Source organism: Bison bison, unplaced genomic scaffold (genome assembly GCF_000754665.1).
Source record: "Bison bison bison isolate TAMUID 2011002044 unplaced genomic scaffold, Bison_UMD1.0 scf7180017864260, whole genome shotgun sequence".
Taxonomy (NCBI): Eukaryota; Metazoa; Chordata; class Mammalia; order Artiodactyla; family Bovidae; genus Bison; species Bison bison.
This window is the reverse complement of record NW_011494832.1, coordinates 8,868,653-8,869,380: the sequence shown is the minus strand read 5'-3', so window position 1 is coordinate 8,869,380 and position 728 is coordinate 8,868,653.

Genomic DNA, 728 nt, shown 5'->3' with positions numbered 1-728 from the left:
AAAACTAAATGGCTGTCTGAGGAGGCCTTACAAATAGCTGTGAAAAGAAGAGAAGCGAAAAGCAAAGGAGAAAAGGAAAGATATAAGCATCTGAATGCAGAGTTCCAAAGAATAGCAGGAGAGAGAAGAAAGCCTTCCTCAGCAATCAATGCAAAGAAATAGAGGAAAACAACAGAATGGAAAAGACTAGAGATCTCTTCAAGAAAATTAGAGATACCAAGGGAACATTTCATGCAAAAATGGGCTCGATAAAGGACAGAAATGGTATGGACCTAACAGAAGCAGAAGATACTAAGAAGAGGTGGCAAGAATAAACAGAAGAACTATACAAAAAAGAACTTCATGACCCAGATAACCATGATGGCGTGATCATTCACCTAGAGCCAGATATCCTGGAATGTGAAGTCAAGTGGGCCTTAGACAGCATCGCTATGAACAAAGCTAGTGGAGGTGATGGAATTCCAGTTGAGCTATTTCAAATCCTGAAAGATGATGCTGTGAAAGTGCTGCACTCAATATGCCAGAAAATCTGGAAAACTCAGCAGTGCCCATTGGACTGGAAAAGGTCAGTTTTCATTCTAAACCCAAAGAAAGCAATGCCAAAGAATGCTCAAACTACCACACAATTGCACTCATCTCACACAGTAGTAAAGTAATGCTCAAAATTCTCCAAGCCAGGCTTCAGCAATACGTGAACGGTGAACTTCCAGATGTTCAAGCTGGTTTTA